The sequence below is a fragment of the Bos grunniens genome, chromosome 4 (assembly GCF_055505025.1).
Source record: "Bos grunniens cultivar Pamir isolate PY7600 chromosome 4, Bosgru_T2T1.0, whole genome shotgun sequence".
Lineage (NCBI taxonomy): Eukaryota > Metazoa > Chordata > Mammalia > Artiodactyla > Bovidae > Bos > Bos grunniens.
In genome coordinates, this window is record NC_141168.1 from 77,827,541 (window position 1) to 77,849,499 (window position 21,959).

At 36.8% G+C, this 21,959-nt stretch overlaps 1 protein-coding gene across 22 annotated transcripts in view; it reads right to left on the reverse strand.

The window, feature by feature from the left end:
- MAGI2 (membrane associated guanylate kinase, WW and PDZ domain containing 2) overlaps positions 1-21,959 on the reverse strand; it is a 1,472,356-nt gene that overhangs the window by 800,550 nt on the left and 649,847 nt on the right. The gene's annotated exons all lie outside the window — the stretch shown is intronic.

Consider the following 21,959-nt stretch of genomic DNA (forward strand, 5'->3'; position numbering starts at 1 on the left):
GCATAACTTAAGGTATAAAAACTACTTTGGAAAATAAAGTGCGGGCCTTGTTCACCGAAACTTGGTCTCCCCATGTCGTTCTTTCTCTCACCTTCTGGCTGAATTATTCAGCCTCTTTTCTCCACTGAATTTCCTCACTGAGCTATCCTCATTCTATTACTCTTTATACCTTTGACGAATATTTAAATAAATAGGTCGCCGATGCTGTCTCTCCTTCAAATACCCTGGATCAGCCGGGGCTGGACCCTGGCATGGTCCCATCACTTCATGGGAAACAGATGGGGAAACAGTGGAAACAGTGTCAGACTTTATTTTTTTGAGCTCCAAAATCATGGCAGATGGTGATTGCAGCCATGAAATTAAAAGATGCTTACTCCTTGGAAGGAAAGTTATGACCAACCTAGATAGCATATTGAAAAGCAGAGACGTTACTTTGCCAACAAAGGTCCGTCTAGTCAAGGCTATGGTTTTTCCAGTAGTCACGTATGGATGTGAGAGTTGGACTGCGAAGAAGGCTGAGCACCGAAGAATTGATGCTTTTGAACTGTGGTGTTGGAGAAGACTCTTGAGTGTTCCTTGGACTGCAAGGAGATCCAACCAGTCCATTCTAAAGGAGATCAGCCCTGGGTGTTCTTTGGAAGGAATGATGCTAAAGTTGAAACTCCAGTACTTTGGCACCTCATGTGAAGACTTGACTCACTGGAAAAGACTCTGATGCTGGGAGGGATTGGGGACAGGAAGAGAAGGGGACGACAGAGGATGAGATGGCTGGATGGCATCATCAACTCAATGGATGTGAGTTTGAGTGAACTCTGGGGGTTGATAATGGACAGGGAGGCCTGGCCTGCTATAATTCATGGGGTTTCAAAGAGTCAGACATGACTGAGTAACTGAACTGAACTGCACTAAACATATTTAATGTTTCACAGTTTATTGTGATCCACAATAAAGCAGAAACAGATGTTTTTCTGGAACTCTCTTGCTTTTTTGATGATCCAGTGGATGTTGCCAATTTGATCTCTGGTTCCTCTGCCTTTTCTAATACCAGTTTGAACATCTGGAAGTTCACGGTTCAGGTATTGTTGAAGCCTGGCTTGGATAATTTTGAGCATTACTTTGCTAGCATGTGATATGAGTGCAGTTTTGTGGTAGTTTGAGCATTCTTTGGCATTGCCTTTCTTGGTGATTGGAATGAAAACTGACCTTTTCCAGTCCTGTGGCCACTGATGAGTTTTCCAAATTTGCTGGCATATTGAGTGCAGCACTTTCACAGCATCATCTTTTAGGATTTGAAATAGCTTAACTGGAATTTCATCACCTTCACTAGCTTTGTTCATAGTGATGCTTCCTACGGCCCATTTGACTTTACATTCCAAGATGTCTGGCCCTAGGTGAGTGATCACACCATCATGATTATCTGGTTCATGAAGATCTCTTGGACTGGAAGGAGATCCAACCAGTCCATCCTAAAGGAAATCAGTCCTGAATATTCATTGGAAGGACTGATGTTGAAGCTGAAACTCCAGTACTTTGGCCACCTGATGCGAAGAGCTAATTCATTTGAAAAGATCCTCATGCTGGGAAAGATTGAAGGCAGGAGGAGAAGGGGACGACAGAGGATGAGATGGTTGGATGGCATCACCAACTCAATGGACATGGGTTTGGGTGGACTCCGGGAGTTGGGGATGGACAGGGAAGCCTGGCATGCTGCAGACCATGGGGTTGCAAAGAGTCTGACATGACTGAGTGACTGAACTGAACTGAACATATTTAATCATCACTTCTACTCAGGAGTAAGATAATGACATTGTCTGCACTTTACCCAGGGGAGAAAGAGGCACAAGGTCAACTGACTGGTTTGCAGTTGAGCCAGGATTTAAACCCAGACTCTCAGATTCCAGAGCTTTACCCTTATGCTTTTTTTTTTTTTTTTCCCTCAGGCATGCTGCATAACAGCCTGAACAGTTTGTTATTTCAGTCTCCTTTTGGATATAAATACAAAGAGGCTCAAGTAGAGTACAGGCCACTCCAAAATCCCCATGACTGTTCAGTTCTGGAGCTCAGATTTGAACCTCCCCCTGTTTGATAGAAAAGCCTATGCAATACCCAGAATGCTAGTGAAAAGATCCAGTGATGCAAGGTGAGAGGAGAGGACTAACTTGGGCTTTCCAGATGAGGCCAGTCTTCTGTTCCCAATTCTCCACTTTCCCTGTTCTGTACCAGAACTATTGGATACTTGACACATCCTCTACATATCACAGTTGTTAAGGTGTACGTTTCTCATTAATTAAAATATAGCAGATCTTGATTTAAAGAAACTATCTTTCCAAAAGATTTGGTAATGTGTCTCATTCAGTATTTTGTATACTTGGATTAATGAATCAATGCTCAGAATTGGTAGTTAATCATAATCAGAACAAAGGTAATAAGAACAAGATACCCATTTAATTGATGATATCTCATACTATCTATCTCAGTTTCTTTATTAATGACCACTTTCTAACTTCCTCAGTTCAAAAAGTGACTAACAACATTACCCTGATACCCTTAAAGTTGATACTCTAGGCTTCTTTTTTTAAATATTGTTTTACTCTCCTGTCCTACTTTATTAGTCCGTAGTGCTATAGTTTAACATAGTTTTCAATGTGCATCTTCTACAGTGACCTGTTGAACAGAAAGAAAATACTGGATGCTTTCTTTTCAAAAGTAATTCCCTATAGCTCCTAAGTTCACATCTATTAAATCGGCAATTCCTCCACATACCATCTGGGCTCAGCTAGCCTGTAGAAACCAACTGTCATCCCAAAACTGTCACATAGCAATCAGATCTGTCAAAACAACTTTAAAGACTATGAGTTTCTCTCTGTCATAGTTAAATGATCCCTTTTACCCACTGCTAAAAATATTATATGCCTCCTGACTTTATTTAATCGTTCTCAAAAAGCAATTTTGTACACTGTCATTGTCACTTAAAGTTTTTGGAGAGCCATCTCTCAAGCAGAAACTGAAATGACGAAGCCCCAAAGATTAGCATACAACCTCAAAGAGGAGTGTTTCTAATGAGGCCAAGTCACATCGTGCTATTGGCTTCATATCCAGCTGTGAGACTCAAACTCAGAAGCTCCCTCCCCCAAGCTCCACCCTTTATGAGAATCTTCTTCCAGGACAGAATATCAATTTCTCAGCGGCTCAGTTACAGGAGCATATAGACCCTGAGGTTAATTTCTGCCTGGATCACGCTCTATGGCTTTACTCAGTCTAAAATTTGGTGCCAAAGAATGTTTAATGAGTTCCAAAGAGGCAATCACTAGCACAGAACTGAATTTAAATTTCACACTAATGCCAGCTAGTGCTTCATGGGCAGAACTGCAGCCAACCAACCTACATTTTATGGCTGTCTTTTCCTCATTTGCATTTGGATTTTCTTTTACACCACTAGCACCTCAGTTTGTTTTTAAAGCATGTTGTTCCAAAGTACAGATTTTAATATTCTAGATAGATATTTGATTTTTATTTAGTAGAAGGATTTCCTGATTTTATATAATGCGCATTAATTCTCTGTCCCTCCCTGACCCACCTCCAATTCTCTTCACTTCTACTAAGAAATGAAAGAGAAGATGCAATTGGATAAACTGTAATCTGGCAGGGGACAATGAATTTTTCCTGATTATAATAAAAACAAAATAAGACCCATATATTCTTGTGTTTTATTTTGCCATTGTTGGCCATTATGGTTTAAAGACCACTAATCAATTTCTTAGGCATTCCAAATGTAAAAAAGGGAGTCCAAATGATAGATTAGAGGAAATATACCAAGTGCACATAAGCCTCACAGCCAGCCATGCCAGCACCAGGCTGAGGATAATGTTCACTGTGCTCAAATTGAACAGTTTTCTTAAAATGTTTTCCTAAAACAGCTTGTACATGGCTTGTACCACCTGCAAAATGATAAGCAAAAAAAAAAAAAAAAGCTACCTGTCTAATCCTGACCTAGTACTACTGACTTCTCTTTAAAAGGATTCAGGAATAAGAATTCATATAGTGATTCCCTAAGGCATGGGCAAAATCTGAAAATATTATCATTTTACTATGAGATATTGACAGATCTAAAATGGTAGAATAAGGGGTCATTTGGAAAATTAATGAGTTTTGAATCATTTATTCCTGTTTATTCTTATACCTAATAAATACATACTGAATATCATTCTATGCCCGACATTATAGCAATCAGATGAGGTGACAAAAATCCTTAGACACTGAGTATATTAACAAGGCAATAGTAGGGATAGAGAACTGAATCAGAGAAAAAAAAATCTCAAAGAACCGTTAGGGATATCTAGTTTTGTACCCTAATACTGGTCCTCAAGGAATCTGCAATCCTAGGTACTGCTCTACCTGACAAAGTATCTCCCCATCATACCAACTTTGATCCCACCAGTAGGTCTGGTCTGCTCTAAGCATAGCTGCATCTGTGCTGGCTGAATTAGGCTGAGCACAGAGCTGAAGGAAGCAAGTATGAATATGTGTCACTGGAAGTTAGCACAGGGTCTGATTGCCTGCCAAAGGCTTTCAACAACATGGGAACAGGTGGGAAGGGAATAGTCTCCTGTTGTAAGCCAAGATATAAGTTTTTACATAAAAAGTTTGGGAAGTACATTTTACTGCATACCACCATATGGCTACTCAACTGGCACACTTGAGAATTTCATGGTGCTATATGCGCTCAATATCAATCATTTCTCTGAGACACATTCATTTAAGACTTTGAGCATAATTCCATCAGAGTTATAATTCCTTTTAACATCAGCTTTTAACTAGCTTACTGAAATAGGATATACTAGTTGTTTTCCATGAGTAAACCCCAGTTTTGATTACTTTGAGAATACTTTTGCCTCAAGGGTTTAGGAAGATTTTCCTCCTCCTCCTCTGCTGACTCCTCTGTCTCCTCCTTTTCCTCCACCTCCTACTTTGGAAGAAGGAGACTAAGACGAGGAGGAGGAGGGGCTGGGATCAGGGCGAGAGGCGGGGAGTGAAGGGAGGAGGGAATATTCCCCTAAAAACAAGTATGAAAATCATCCCTCCTTAAGGCCGTAGTGAGGGGTGAGGGATGTTGACTTTTAAAATAGGGAATTTTAATACAAAATAAAAGGGGGAAAAATTTTTTTAAATTAACTGACAGCAGATGTAAGGCAAATGACTAAGAGACAGCTTTGAAATCAATATAATCCAGTGATAGAGGCTTTTGTCTGGATTTTGAGAATTAAAAAAAAAAAAAGAAAGAAAATACCCTCCTGAAGTTTGCTCTCAGTACCATAATCTTTACAGCCCTGTCTTAGCATTCCTCCCAATTGTATTTAACACAAAGTAACTGATTAATGCCAAGACATTGTATGGAAGAGAAAAGCACTCAAATGATAGTAAATCCAAATATATGTTGCTTGATATTGACCCCATGTTCTTTGTGTCTTTAATTATATTTTTCTTAATTCTATTATGAACTATTCCAGGTTACTTGACAGGAATTTGTTTGTGAGTAAACTAATTTGGCAAAACACAAATGCTTTGAAAGAAGGAAATTACTGTGAAGTGAAAATGCCGATGATAGAACTTATTCTAGGCTCTGAATAGGAAATCAAATATATCAAATACATTTTTTCTTATTGGATATTTCCAGTCCATTGAGTTTAAGACATAATTCTATTTCCCCACAAATAATCAAGCTCAAAATCAAAATTCCTTTTCACTGGGGTTTGGCATAATTCAAAATATACTATTTTTATACTTGGGTAGAAAGTGATGTAGTAGGAAATGCATGTGGCTATTTACCCAACCCATATTTGTCATGCATTTATGATGTACACAGAAGTAGGTACTACTGAGTTTGTACAGATGAATTAGTGATGAAACCTGTTTCTAAGGAACAGTTGTAGAAGAGATAAGACCCACACATAAAAAAAATACAAGCAATAAAATATTTTTAATGATATAAAAGTGGTTTCTGATTAAATGCTACCAGTGATCAGAGGACAAGTGGTTATCTCCACCTGAGCTCAGGAGAAGTGAGGATTTTCAGAAGAATTGGCATTTAAGGAAGGCCTTGGTAGACTACAATTAGAAACATGGATTTCAGGGAAGGTAAATCTAAGTGAAGGAAAAAGATAACCTAGTTGTGGAGACTGGGGACTATTCTAAAAACTGATGTTATTACAGAGGACACAATAGGCACAAATCGTTATTCTCAAGGAGTTTATATTCTAGGATGGAAACAGAAAACAAATATGATGAGTAGGTAAATTATACAGTGCATTGGAAGGTGATAAGTGTAATGCAGAAAAATAAGGCTGAGTAAGGAGGCTGGGGAATGTGGATCCTGTTTTAAATGAGATAATCAGGGTAGGCCGCAGCACAGACATTTAAACAAGGTGATGAGAAAGCAAGCCCAAAGATCACATTAGAAGAGCTGAAACAGAAGGGGAGCGTTGGTTGATAAAGTTGGCAGAAGCAGGATAGACTATAGAGGACCTCAAATGCCAGCTAGGGAATTTGGATTTCACTTTATAGACACTGGGGAGATGTTAACAATTTTGAAGATTAAAAAAGATCTGAGCTGTGCTTTATGTAGATGACTATAGCAGATATTTTAAATGGAAAAGAGAGAGGAAGAGGAATGGGACACTTCCTACTACCTCTTCCAAATAAAGATGTAAAGGAGTTTTATTAATAACCCAGGAAACTGTGGTTTATATAAACTATTTCCTTTCAGATATATATATATATATATATATAAACTTTTACATGCCAAATACTGTCCTAGTCTCACAAGATAACTAATGAACACGACAAGCAGATATCCCTGACCTTGTGAACCCTACATTCTGGAAGAAAGAATCAGACAATACACATAAACATAACAGAGTATATGTGTGTCTGTGTGTATAGTAAATACATTCTAAATATGTAGTATAGTAGAATAGAATGTGTCCTTTGAAAAAAATACACAGCAGGCTAAGAGGACTGTGAGTACTGGAGATGAGGGTTTGACGCTGCAGGGCAGGGGTAGTACTAAATTTGGGCCCTTACCAAAGGCAATATTCAGGTTTCCCAGGTGGCACAGAGGTAAAGAATCTGCCTGCCAGTTCAGGAGATGCAAGAGACAAGGGTTCAATCCCTGGACTGGGAAGATCCCCTGGAGTAGGAAATTGCAACCCTCTCCAGTATTCTTGCCAGGAAAATTCCATGGACAGAGGAGCCTAGTAGGCTAGGCTCTAAATAGTCAGCCATGAGTGACTGAGCACACACGGCACACACACAAAGGCAATATTCACACTTTCAAAAAGAAGTTATAAAAATTTTAGCACTGACATATGACACATATTATAAAAAATAGTAAATCCTTTGACTTTAACCACGCATCAATATAATCCAATGGCCAGTGACACGGAAGTATTTCTAAATCCTTGCCTTGTCTATATGAATAACGATGCATGTTACTCACAAATTATACTAAGATTCTAAAAGTAAATAATGTTAAAAGATTTGTCTCTTTAGACAGAACTCGGACAAATCTATTCCAATGGAGAAACACATTGGACTTTAAATGATAGAGTTAAAGAATGTACTTGATTCCCGTAAGAAATAAGACAATGACTGATACATAACAGTTAAGAATAAGGCTTCTCAACTGACAAAGAATTAATCTCAAAAATATACAAGCAACTCCTGCAGCTCAATTCCAGAAAAATAAACGACCCAATCAAAAAATGGGCCAAAGAACTAAACAGACATTTCTCCAAAGAAGACATACAGAGGGCTAACAAACACATGAAAAGATGCTCAACATCACTCATTATCAGAGAAATGCAAATCAAAACCACAATGAGGTACCATCTCACGCCAGTCAGAATGGCTGCTATCCAAAAGTCTACAAACAATAAATGCTGGAGAAGGTGTGGAGAAAAGGGAACCCTCTTACACTGTTGGTGGGAATGCAAACTAGTACAGCCACTATGGAGAACAGTGTGGAGATCTCTTAAAAAACTGGAAATAGAATGGCCATATGATCCAGCAATCCCACTGATGGGCATATACACCAAGGAAACCAGAAGTGAAAGAGACATGTGTATCCCAATGTTCATCACAGCACTGTTTTTAACAGCCAGAACATGGAAGCAACCTAGATGTCCATCAGCAGATGAATGGATAAGAAAGCTGTGGTACATATACACAATGGAGTATTACTCAGCCATTAAAAAGAATACATCTGAATCAATTCTAATGAGGTGGATGAAACTGGAGCCTATTATACAGAGTGAAGTAAGTCAGAAAGAAAAACACCAATACTGTATACTAACACATATATATGGAATTTAGAAAGATGGTAATGATGATCATATATGCAAGACAGCAAAAAAGACACAGACGTATAGAACAGTGTTTTGGACTCTGTGAGAGAAGGTGAGGGTGGGATGATTTGAGAGAATAGCATTGAAAGATATATATTATCATATGTGAAACAGATCACCAGTCCAGGTTCAGTGCATGAGACAGGGTGCTCAGGGCTGGTGCACTGGGATGACCCTGAGGGATGGGATGTGGAGGGAGGTGGGAGAGGGGTTCAGGATGGGGAACACATGTACACCCACGGCTCATTCATGTTAATGTATGGCAAAAACCACTATAATATTGTAAAGTAATTAGCCTCCAATTGAAGAAAAAAAAAAAGACAATTTAAAAAAAAAAAGAATAAGGCTTCAGAAAATTTTTAAGAAAATTAATGTTCACATCAAGTTTATTTCAAGGTATTGTTGTTTCATTGACAAATTATCTTCTCAAAAGCACAGACTACAAATCTTTTCCATGTTACTTTCTAGTAACATATTTGCAGATCAATCAATACATTTATTATAATGATGTGATGCGTGATAATTTTATATTATTTCTAAAATTAGATCTTGAAAAGGACAAACTCTTGGACTTGTATGGTTGGACAAGTCTTTTGATTACTATCCAACATAGGAATGTGAAAATTCAGCAAGTCTCTTACTAAATAATCTATATGGCCCTCCCAAATTTCAGGATTTAGATTAGTTTATTAGTTTAGTAACTCAATGCCTACTCACTTCAGTGCAGTGTGATGGGGACTACTAAGTTGTAATATTACAAAAGAGTGTTCAATGTAGTAACAGATTACTGACACAAAGTGATATTTTCCAACAACAACAAAAACAAATTTCTACTTTTGATAAAGGAGAAGTAATTCATATTAGGACAGCTTGGTGGAGATTACAACTATAAACTCTGGACAAACTATAATAAACGACTTTGTGAAGGCACTGGGAAGAAACCAAAAGTAGTCAGAAAATAAAAAAAGAGAATAATACTGATGACTTTCCGAAGATTTTTACTGTGTTTTGCCTCAGGGCAGACACACACAGCATCGGCCAGAAGTTGGCCATTTCTCTTGTGTTATGGCTATAAAAATCAGAGGTCAGATTTAGGGGTTACTATAGACACTGGGAAGTAAAGGGGAACGTTCTGAGTCATTTCCCTTCAACCAAGATGACCAGGTGAACAAAGCTGGGTTTATTGGCTCAGAAATGAGAACACACCTCAAGGGAAACCATGGGGAATCTTATATATTCTAGAATTGGGGCTTATTTTATATTCTCTTGTGAACAGTTCAAGAAAGCAGATTTTTGCTCGAGATTCTTAGAAAGTGTTAGAAAGTGGAGGAAATTCTTAATATTTATCTAGAGACTGTTAAAAAAGTGGCAATCAATTATATTTGCCACAGAGGGCAAGTTTAGTCTTTTTGTGGATTGGATAATTTTCCTGTTTTGTCTGTTTTTAGACATGACTATAGTGTGATCTTATTTTTGTCTTGATGCATCATAGTAACAGAATTCCCTGCTTGGTGTTTGTGTTCTGAGTTTTGTTTTATTGCATGTTCTATAGTAGAATACTCCAGCCCATTGTTAGTACTTGGCTAATTCCTAGCAACACAAAGTCCTACCTATTAGTTTCAAGCTAGATCCCACCTGTCAAGGTCTCTTTTTATCTTTCTCATCTGGAAAGAGTCACGGAAGGACAGAGTCACAGAAGGAAGCTTCAAATTTTGCCCAAATATCTGGCTAATTTCTGAACTATCTATGTCTGGGTGGAGTCCAAGAAGCCTGATCAAAGCTGAAAAGACTAAACAGAAATTTCAGCTGTCATCCACTGTAGATAAGAGTTTGAATATATCTGTTTTTGAACATGTATCACATTTTGGAATTTCAGCAGGATTAACCACCTGGGTTAATTAAACACTTTTTAATTAATTAATTAAACAGGATTAAACACTTTTCAGAAAAGCATGACAATGTACTTTTCAGAATGTAGAGCAATATCCAGGATAGAACAAATAAATGAAAGGGAAAAAAAAGTCATCCACACTCAACAATAAAGGAAATCAATGAGAGTCACCACAAGATAGCACATATGATGGAACTGACAATTAAAGTGGATATTATAATTATGTTCAAAGGCAGAAGTAAAAACAATAATAATAAGTAAACAGATGATAAATCTCAGCAGAGTGGAAACAAAAAAATTAATTCTAGAAGTGAAAAATTCCATATCTGAAAAAATTCACTGGCTGCATTTTGCAGAAAGTATTCAATTTGAAGTCACAAGACAAAGGTATTAAATAAACTGAGCTTTTATGACCTATGAGATAATATTAAAAGATATGACATATGTATCATTAGATTAATAGGAGGAGAAGAAAGAATGGGACAGAAAAAATATTTTAAAATAATAAAATAATGGCCTAAAGTTTCTCAAATTTGATAAGAGATACAAATTTATAGATTCAAGTAGCTCAGAAAACTGCAAAAACATTTTTTAAAGAATTCAAATCTATCAGGGCTCCCCTGGTGGCTCAGTGTAAAGAATCCTGCCAATGTAGGAGACACAGGTTGGATCCCTGATCTGGGAAGGTCCCACATGCCAAGAAGCAACTAAGCCTGTGCACCACAACTGCTGAGCCTGTGCTCTACAGCCTGCACTCCACAAGAGAAGCCATGGCATTCAGACGCCCGCATCAACAACTAGAGAGATGCCCCCGCTCTCTGCAACTAGAGAAAAACCCACACAGCAATAAAGATGCAGAACAGCCAAAAATACATAAAATTGTTTTTTAAAAAAAATCAAATTATTCAAATTTCTGAAATCCTTATGAGATAATCTTAAAAGAAGCCAAAGAAAAATGACACATTATACATAAGAGAATGATGTTAAAAATTATAGTTAATTTCTCATCAGAAAAAAAAGGGAGGCTAAAAATGAAAGGTTGTGGAAAGAAAAACAAGTACCTGTCCAATGACAATTTTCTACCTAGGAAAAATATTCCTCAAGATTCAAGGTGAAATACAAACATTCCTAAACATACAAAAATGAAAGGAAACCGTCACCCATAGTGTCTAAACCTATGCCACAAGAAGCAGTAAAGGAAGCTCTTCAGTCAAACAGAGTTGGTATTTGGCAGAAACTTAGATATTTAGGAAGAAATGAAGAGCACACAGAATGGCAAATAGGCAGGTAAATATGAAAAGAAAACTGAAAATTAATAATCAAGTAGTTATTGATAGTAAACCCAAAGAAAACAAATGATATTTCAAATGTCCACTGTGAACTACATGGACCTGCTGATCACTTCTATGTTAAATTAAAATGATTTCGAGTAATACACCTCACACTCTTCAGGACTTGTCGAAGCTCTAAAATGGTGTGATATTTAGCAGTGAGCATTGGTTTTAAGGGCATCACTTGTTGGTATTACTATATTAGATATTCTTGACACAAAACAGGGAGCACACTTGGGCAATCATTATAAAAAGCATCTCTTTTGTGAAATTAATTGGAAAATTCGATCTAATGTTTAAATATAAATCTAAGTCCATCAATAAACAGATTAAAACAGCTTTAAAACTAACCAATTCTGTTCCCTGTGTTAGCTTCCATCACTACATTCATCTTCCTTTTTGAAAAACAAATTTAAAGAAACCACAGAATGAAGGTAAATACCCTGATATTTCACATAAGCTCACCTGAAGTGACAACATCCATCCAGTTATACTGGAATTACCAAGTTACTTTCTGTAATGCCCCTCATTGCTCTAACATGCTTTTTTTGCACCTTGATTGATGGTCTCTTTTATGAAAAATGTATTTTGCGACACCTAATATGCTTTTACATGTGCTGAAATTCAACCTTTGGAGACAAAGGTAATATCATTTATATTAAAAATCCTCTTATTTAAGTTAGCAGAGCATTTGAAGACTGAAGGTTAAATATACACTTTTCTAAGAGGATATGATTCTATCAGAGAAAGGAGACACTAAATGATGCTGAGCTCAAGAATAACTTTCTGTAATTGTGTTGGGAGAAGCACACTAAACAAGAAGTTAGTATACTGTATTGGTGTTTTTCCTTCTGGCTTACTTCACTCTGTATAGTAGGTTCCAGTTTCATCCATCTCATTAGAACTGATTCAAATGTACTCTTTTTATTGGCTGAGTAATACTCCATTGTGTATATGTACCACTGCTTTCTTATCCATTCATCTGCTGATGGACATCTAGGTTGCTTCCGTGTCCTGGCTATTATAAACAGTGCTGCGATGAACATTGGGGTACACGTGTCTCTTTCCCTTCTGGTTTCCTCAGTGTGTATACCCAGCAGTGGGATTGCTGGATCATAAGGCAGTTCTATTTCCAGTTTTTTAAGGAATCTCCACACTGTTCTCCATAGTGGCTGTACCAGTTTGCATTCCCACCAACAGTGTAAGAGGGTTCCCTTTTCTCCACACCCTCTCCAGCATTTATTATTTGTAGACTTTTGGATCGCAGCCATTCTGACTGGTGTGAAATGGTACCTCATAGTGGTTTTGATTTGCATTTCTCTGATAATGAGTGATGTTGAGCATCTTTTCATGTGTAAAGATGGTAACAATAACCCTGTGTACGAGACAGCAAAAGAGACACTGATGTATAGAACAGTCTTATGGACTCTGTGGGAGAGGGAGAGGGTGGGAAGATTTGGGAGAATGGCATTGAAACATGTAAAATATCATGTATGAAACAAGATGCCAGTCTAGGTTCGATGCACGATACTGGATGCCTGGGGCTGGTGCACTGGGAGGACCCAGAGAGATGGTGTGGGGAGGGGGGAGGGAGGAGGGAGGAGGGTTCAGGATGGGGAGCACGTGTATATCTGTGGCGGATTCATTTTGATATTTGGCAAAACTAATACAATTATGTAAAGTTTAAAAATAAAATAAAATTTAAAAAAATAAATAAATAAAAAATAAAAACCAAATTTTGATCTAAATATGGAAAAAAAAATAAACAAGAAGTTAGGAGTCATAGATTCTAGTTCTGGCCTTGGTACTGATTAAACACATATGGTACTGATTATGTACAAAACCTTAATCTACTCCAATGCTAAAATATATTATTCCCAGGTAACTACCATGACAGCTTTGGAAAATTATTTGGTGTCATGTGGTTTTTGTAAAAACATATATTAGGGCATTTCAACTGTTCCTTTATATAAAAGCATAGGTTCACATATACTATATTTCTAACGGAAAAGTTTAATCTATGAAAATGTTTGTTTGATCTCACTTTTAAGCATGTTTCAGAGTCTATAGGCTATGGTTATGTATATTTCATTGAAGATACAAAAAGTACCCAGGATATGTGAAAACAAAAATCACAATTTTAGGGCATCTGCATATCTTCATGACAAAAGACTTGTGTTTCTACACATCTTTGAAGGTCTGATCCACAAATAGTGTAAAGAAATTAATCTGCTGATTTGAAAAAATAATTTCAGGTATCAGTTGATGATACATTTTGTGGAACTTTTAATACCTGGTTTTGCAATGAATATAAGTACCATATACAAAGGTCTATAGTTTGATGTAAAATTTGAAGTGTTTTTTATTCGATGGCCAATCTTTCTTTGGTCATTCAAATGTATGTATTCCCTTCTAGGACTACATTTCAGCTTAGCAAACAAATTTGACATTAGCAAAGACCCAGGAATTACATATCGTTAAAATAATGTTGCTTCCAGTTACAACCAAAATCTTGCACTGTGAACATCACAAGATCCTGGCTTGTTCCACTATACAGTCACAATTCGACATGGATGACAAATCAAGATATCTGACTAAGCAGCCTATATTAAAATTTTAACTCAATTCCAATTGGTCTGCTTGCAGAGAGACAGGCCACTGTTACAAAAATAAAGGGCTACATTTCTCATAATATTCTTTTTACTTTGTTTATTATCATAAGCACCATGATATTCCATGTCACAATCTTAAAAGTCTGAGAATTGTAATAACTGTGATCTAACTGAATATGCCCCAGGGTTCTATAGGAATAATATGGACCCATGAGCCTGTGGTTACTTACACGTAGCTTCAGGCATGAGAACAATACTTCTCCAAAAAAATCTGTCAGCTGGATGTGCTTCCTAGCCAAAGGAGAGTATAACAAACAGAGCCCAAGTATCCCTGCAGGAAAAGACTGGCAGAAGGATCAGAGCTCCACCAACCAAGTGGGAATGCAAGTATGGGGTCCTTTTACATATGCATAAATCATTTCCCACAATAATTATTGTAAAGACTGCAGGGCTTCTATCAATACAAAAGTAAACTCAAGTATCAGTCTTGCAGTATCAATGATATGGATTCATAATTACACACTGTAAACAAGTATTTATTCTATCATTATCTCATATAATATTTTTGGTTGTTTTTTCTCTCCTGCGTCAATTTGAAACATAGCAGCAGCTGCAACATCAGTACTTGCTTTTTGCCAGTTGTTTAGAGAATTGACCAATTAGTGAAAATGGGTAGTAATATATGCAATTGGCAGACATGTTTGCACAAAATGAGGGTAATATTTTTTAAAAAGACACCTTTAATGGAACATCATTGCCCCTGAGAGTATTATGGAAGAATGTGACATCAGATACTTCTAAACAGACAACAGTGGGATTCCTCACATCTCCAATACCAACTCAAAACCCTTCAAGCCTACCGAAATCTTCCATCTTCTGATCCCACTCAGATTTCACAGTCCTCATCCCACTTCATTCTCTACCCAGCTTAAATTCTCTCATTTATCAGCATAGTCCTTTTAATGCAACCCACCTTGACTCCCTTGCTCCTCCTGCTTCATCATACACACAACCCTAATTAAATCCAATTTTCTGTCTTCTCCACATCTTACCTATATTGTGCAATGTGTCTGTGGAAAACTGACCATTAATTTCAAGTGGACCTTAATGCTACCCATCTATCACTTTATGTTTCTCTACTACTACTAAGTCGCTTCAGTCGTGTCCGACTCTGTGCAACCCCATAAATGGCAGCCCACCAGGCTCCCCCGTCCCTGGGATTCTCCAGGCAAGAACACTGGAGTGGGTTTCCATTTCCTTCTCCAATACATGAAAGTGAAAAGTGAAAATGAAGTCACTCAGTCGCGTCCAACTCTTCGTGACCCCATGGACTGCAGCCTACCAGGCTCCTCTGTCCATGGGATTTTCCAGGCAAGAATACTGGAGTGGGTTGCCATCTAGACCACTCCTTTCCTACTCTAGACTTTCAGACTTCTGATTTTTTCCTCAAAATCTCTGATACCTCCTCCACCATAATCTTGTTTTTTTTCTTCACTGAGAAGTTGCTAAAATCAGAAGAGAACATTCAGAAATTCTCACCAGCAGATCTTCCCACCAACATTCAGAAGCTCTCACCAGCAGATTCCCACCTAAATACTTCTTTGTCCTTAAGTGCTATTTGTTCCTACTAATATGAATGAATAGTCTGTACTCTTGAAAAGACTAACCTCTCCTTTTATACTGTGGATCTCATCCCCTACCTAACATCTACTTAAAGACACTGAAATTCTCTCTCTGTACATGTATATATGTGTCAGTTTCCTCCTCTCTATTGAATCATTATTTTTAATTCGAACAAGCTAAAATTTTTTTGTTTAGCTTAAAAAAATCCGGCCTATAGCCCTCTTTTTCCTCTAGCAACTGTCCTGTCTCTTATCTTCTTTTTATAGTAAAGAACAAAACAAACTTAATCACCTGCATTTTCTATCTCCATTTATCTTCTCTTGAACTCTTCGTGTTACCAAAACCAGTGGACATCAGAAAGTCTTCATTTCCCATAACAAATTAGCAGCATCTGACACAGCTGATCATGCTCTGAAATGCTTCTCTTGGCTTAAAGGACACAATTCTGTCTTTTTTTCTGTCTTTCTGTGACTTCTTGGTTTCATTTGCTGATTCCCCTTTATCTCCCCAACTATTAAATGTAAACCAGTGCTCAATAAGGAAAATGTTCCTTCATTTCGTACTCAGTCCTTGAATGATTCCATTAGATTCCATTTGCTCCACAAATGAGCAGTTAAACCCAATGTACACTTCATCAGGGACCTCATTCCTGAATTCCAGGACTCTACATCCAACTGCCTACTTCACTGATCCTCTTGCATAAATAAGAAGCCCTCAAACCTATGTTCCAACCTATATCTTTCTAGGTTGCCTAGTGGTAAAGAACTTGCCTGCCAATGAAGCAGATGTGGGTTTGATCCCTGGGTCAGAAAATCCCCTGGAGAAGGAAATGGCACCTACTCCAGTATTCTTGCCTGGGAAATCCCATCACCAGAGCAGCCTGGCAGTCTATAGTCCATCGGGTCACAAAAGAATCAGACACAACTTAGGGACTAAACAACAACTTCCTCATGGGTAGCTCTCTCACTTCTGTCAAGACTTGACTCAGTCATTTTCTTGGTTATATCTTTTACCTTTACTTTAAATTTGATCTTCTAAAATTTATCTATATAAATTATCTTTGTATTTATAGAAATATAAAGCTAAATGGCTTGATTTAGTTTTTAATCATGCATTCATTTCTAGGTAAAGACATACAGCACTAAAATGACTGTATAAAGTTTATTTAAAACCAAGAAAACTAGCTGAAGTTAATGAAGTTACAACGAGCTAAACTTCTTCAGGGCATGGTTGGTACATGCATTGTGTCAGATCTTTAAGGTTTGTGTAACCAAAAGTTAATAAAGTTAACCAGGGTCCCTTGTTTTTCTCTCCAGTTGTGACTGTTAAAATTTAACATGACAATGTTCACTTTAATGTGAAAACTTGAATACCACATTGCGATAATCTCACTAGTTATAAGAAACAATGATGCTAACATAAAGTTGTGACCAAAATTGCTAATTTAACAAAAAAAAAAACCTATTTTCTTTCATATTGCTATGATAAAATAATGTGCAGATTGACAATGGCTAATTATCTTAATGTATAATGTGTGGAGTTTTTATCACACATTTTCTCAGATAAATTTTTAAATTTTTTTTCAAGTTAAGTCTTTCAGAAAATAAAAGATTTCTTTGTGCAATTTCTCTGTGAAAATTTGCTTTTTATAACCTGCACTTTTTTTCATTATATAATATTCTTAAGACAACATTGTTAACTTATAATGTAATGGACTGTAATAATGGTATAGAAGCTCTAATATTAAACTTTCCACCCAGATTAAAAACAGAATTATCATGTAGTGGCAGTTCTCAGAATTAGAGGCCTGCAAATAGATTTTAATTCTTCTGCTCTCATGCTAAATTCCTTCTCTATCTTAGCTAATGAAATGCCTACTTTCCCTAGTAAATTCTGACACTAACCTTCCTTGACAATATTATTGGGATGTAACCAACATTCCCTTTATTAGAAGAAGGAATTGATATTAAGAATATGAGTTTCCTTTTTTGCTTTGTATCTCCAGGGGCATTTTATTCCAATATGTAAGTGTATATGTGAGAGAAGCACATGAAGTTCTTTAGCTTGTTTGTTTGAAATCAAGTAGCAGGAAGGCAAACCAGGTAGAATTCTCAGTGTCCACTTCCAAAAGACACCTGAGACAAACACTTAGATGGCATTAGAAGAAATTACATTTCTGCTGTCAAGAAGGATCCATGAGGAAAGTGAGGCAAGGCAACATCAACCATAGTTTCTATTTATTTATTGCTTAATATGAGGCAAGTATGCTATAGGAAATAATTCCTCATGTCTATCTCTAATGTCAAAACAATCTTACCAATAAGTATTATAATTTCCACTTTACAGAAGAGGGAAATAAGGTTAAAAAGTTTAAGGAAATTGTCCAACTTCATACAGCAAACATATGCCAGGGACCAGATTCAATTCTAGTGTCTCCTGCTACACTTCATTGCTTTCCCAATGTACATAATAGAAGTTGGTTTGGGAAAAAGAAGAAGAAAGATATTAGCTTCTTATAAGGTTCATTTCCTCCTCTTTCTAGGACACAGACGGATGGGTGACTTGGAGGGACAGTTGCTTCCATTACAAAGCTTGAGAAAAGAAATGACCTTCCATATTCACAACCTGTCCCCAAATTACTAGATCAGCTGTAGGCTGGTTCTCAAACATTAATGCAGAATTAAAGCAGTTATGGTCTTGTTCAAATGTGTGCATTCTAATTCTATAGGTTGGGGTGAATGAAGTCCAAGATTCTTCCTTCTAACAAACCCCCAGGTGATGCTGAGGTAGCTGCCCTATGGACCACATTCAGAACAGCAAAGCTCTATGCAAAGGTATGATATCTCTTCTTTGCCTCCTCATTGCAACGGTGGTGGTTTAGTTGCTAAGTTGTATCAGTCTCTTGCAACCCCATGGACTGTAGCCCACCAGGCTCCTCTGTCCATGGATTTCACAAGCAAGAATACTAGAATGGGTTGCCATTTACTTGTCTTCATTGCAGTAGTAGATGGGTATAAGGGAGCACTGAGGGAGAGTTCTCTACATTATTTTGGACAAACATGATTTAGAAAAACAAGACTAACATGATTCATGGATGTTATCCAGAGTTAATTTTTCACAGATCAAACTATGTAGAACAATTTCCTTTAATTCTACCTCTCATTGTTCACATTTGACTATTAATTTTCATAATTTCTTAGAAAAACAATGTAGTGATTTTTAGTATGATTAGCATTTATCTTCAGCTTTAGTAAAACTGACTAAAAAGACACATGATTAAAACAAATGAAGACTTTAAACCAATTAATCTCATAAACACACATTATACTCCTTCTGTGATGTGGACAAGAGAATCAGCTTCTTTAAATCATAACTAAAATATACATTAATCACATGTTACATCTTCTACTATGCAATGGAATAGGAAGATAACCAAATATCCAACTGTTTTCAGAGAGTATATGCTGATGAGAGAAACAGAATCGTTAACAGAAAAGTAGAGTGTAGGTGCATGCGTGTGTGTGTGATTATAAGGACTGATAAAGTTTTCCCACGGGGAGAAGGGGACAGGGGAGAAGACATCAGGGAACGTATTATAAATCTGGGTCCATAATCAGTGTTTATTTGTAAAAGAACACTCCTAACAGTGGGGAAAAAAAGATTGCATGGGCATAAAGTAATGTGATATGGTTTGATAAGTTTGGCGCCAACATTTGTTAAGACCAGTTTGAGAAAAAGTTAGGATTCTACGGCAGACTTTAATTCAAGCAAATGCATATATAAAGAATTCTCTGGACTGGAAAGAAAGAAATGTGGAAAATGAACAACTGATAACTTCATCAAAGGCCTGCCATTCATAAGTCATGGTTAAATGTGTTCTTTCAGGTTTGGGGGATATGAAATAGCAATAGATATAGTAATAGTTTAATACCATCTCTTTATCACCTAAATTAGATAATGGAGCTAGTTATCACTGTTCTTAAATTCTAATACACCAATAATAAAGGAAAGACATGATTCCCAGAGTAGCAACTATATATTAGGAAATAAGTTATCATATGCAGCACCATATGAAGACTTGTATATATAATAGGAATGAAATATCATAACCCGGGGATCCACACAAAATAGAACTTCATATACCTACTAGCCAATCCCAGCTTCTTTTTTATGTTTTCTCTTTGGAAATAAAAGAGAAGGGAAAGATTTCATTTTTTTGAACTTTTGAACTTTTTTGAACTTTGAACTTTGAACTTTTTAACTTAAGACTACTGAAAGAGTAACACATATGGATATGTGGAGGGGGCAATCTATGATATCTCAAAAGAAGGATTTATATTCTCTCTTTCTTTCACATCACTGAGGGTACCTGAACGACCACACGTGAAGGCTTACTCATGAAGCATGTTATAGCACTGGCTGAGAAGGGGTCACCGAAAGCACCCCATTGTTTAAACAGATGTATATCCTGAATCACACTAAAAAAAATCAACATCTCTATCTAAACAAGGAAAGCCCAAAAACTAAACAGAGTGCTGTCTCATAGGATTTAGCCATTCCTGGACCTAAACTAAATCCAACCAGTAAAGTGGAAACTGTTTATATCAAAAAAATTCATAAGAAAACTAGTTTTAGACTATTTCAAAATTGTCCTATTTCAAAAATCACATAATTTTAATTCTCTAATTTTTTTGGTGTATGCACCTTGATGTTTTCTGGATTCTTAGCATGTTCATTCTTTTTCAGGATTTTCCACAGAGACCCTTCAAATGAAACAGACTTACACTACTAAAAACACACTCGAAAGTGATTCTTACTCGGTTCTATGGTTTCAGTTCTGTGGAAAACCAGAGGAAAAGAATGCTTCCTCTTTACATTTTGGTGTAAATGTAAGGTTTCTACAAGGTGTTAGGCTGACTGCAATGAAATGAAATCTCTACTATATATCAATAAGATGATGATGTATTTATAGAACATGAACCACAAGGGAGCTATACTGAGCACTTTCAATAAACCTCAATTAAAGTAATCAATATTGCTAAAGGAATCTTTAAAAGTACCTCTGACACAAAACTTCTTTGAGATTACTTTTAAATGCCTAGATAGAAAGAGTACTTCAAGGTGTAATGGGAAGTAAATTCAGTATATAAGTCCCAATGCTCAGGATCTCGAGATTACGGCTTCAGTGCATGAAAGCTTGATGAATTCTTGAATAGAAGGTATTTTTGCCTTTGATCAGGAAAACAAACACAAGCAGTATCGTCTACAAGGATGTTAACACACCTTGTGCTAAATACCTTTAAACATTTTTATTCCAGTTTTTCCTAAAATGTTACAATTTTCTTATCCTACCTCCCTGATAATTTGGGTATTACCTATCATTAGAGGTCCTCTTGAAGTTCCATTTTTACAGATCCTTTTCTATATGCTTCAGTTTTACTAATATCTGTACAACAAAATACAGTTACTGATTACAGACTCTTCAAGGAGTCCCCAATTGTTTCTTGTCTTCCTAGTTGAAGACAAGCTGAAAAGAAGCTCCCCAAAGGCAAGCTTCATACTATACTCTGTTTTACAATCCCTCATATTAAAAAGCAGAGCACTAATCAGTTCATGACAACTTTGTTTAAAAGGCAAACACTGCTAGAAGAGTTCATACCACAGGAAAATTTTCACAGCTCACAAGCTAATTAGCAGCTTAGTTAGCAAGGTATAGCCACTGTCAAATGAGACCTGGAAGGTCCTGGAAGCAAAGGATGCTATCAGTAAATTTGGGGAAAAAAGATACTTTAGAAGGACTAACACAGAAGACAACAAACCACAATTTTGACTAAGACTGGCCCTACGAACACCCTGTGGTAGGTGAGGTTCATTTTGAAATTTCGTAATAGTACTCAAATGTTCTTTCTCGGATAGAAAAGCCTGACAGAGGGAGACTGGGAATACTATGGTTCGGTTCACCTGTCAGGCATCCAAACTAGGTAACACAATTAAGGGACTTGTTCCTTGTCGAACCAAAGCCACACTGTGTCTGTACACTAGTATTGGTGTCTTTAATATTCATTTATTCATTCATTTAACAAATGTTTAGTGCACACAT